Raw genomic sequence first — 576 nt, forward strand, 5'->3', positions numbered from 1 at the left:
CCCAGAGCTGGCCCGCCCCTGGCCCCTGCTGCTCCCTGCGCCCGGCCTCCAGGGGCCGCACGACAGGCCCGGTGCTGTGCTGCACCCAGTAGCAAGCCCAGGCGGGGCCGCACGGGTCTGACCGCCCTGAGCCTGAGAGCGCCCGGCAGGCGGTCGCCACAGCCTCCGGGGGCTTGCGGCCCTGGTCTCCACGCGTGCGCACGCCCTTCAGGGCCCCTCCCGAGGCTCTGCCCTTCTCCGCAGGTGTGCGAGCAGTGGCCCGGGGGCTGGCTGACCTGTTGGTGCCCTTTCTTCATGGGGAGGGGTGGTCATCCGCTCTCAGATAGGAGCCCACTTCCCACATTGTAACCGTTCCTCTCAGGCCCCGTCACCGAGGGCCAGGTGCCAGCTGGGTGGGTGTGGGGCATGTCCCAAGACCGGGGAGGGGGTAAAGGTTGCATTTCCGTCCCCTGGAGTAGCTGTTCGTGAAACCTTCTAGGGGCTGTTGGGTCTCCTGTCATGAAAGTCAGAGCCCGCTTCATCCTGCCGCCTCTGCCCAGAACGTTCTCTTCTCCAGCCTCCCGTCTCCCACAACAC

This window comes from Crocuta crocuta, unplaced genomic scaffold (assembly GCF_008692635.1).
Source record: "Crocuta crocuta isolate KB4526 unplaced genomic scaffold, BGI_CrCroc_1.0 scaffold179, whole genome shotgun sequence".
NCBI classification, from domain to species: Eukaryota; Metazoa; Chordata; class Mammalia; order Carnivora; family Hyaenidae; genus Crocuta; species Crocuta crocuta.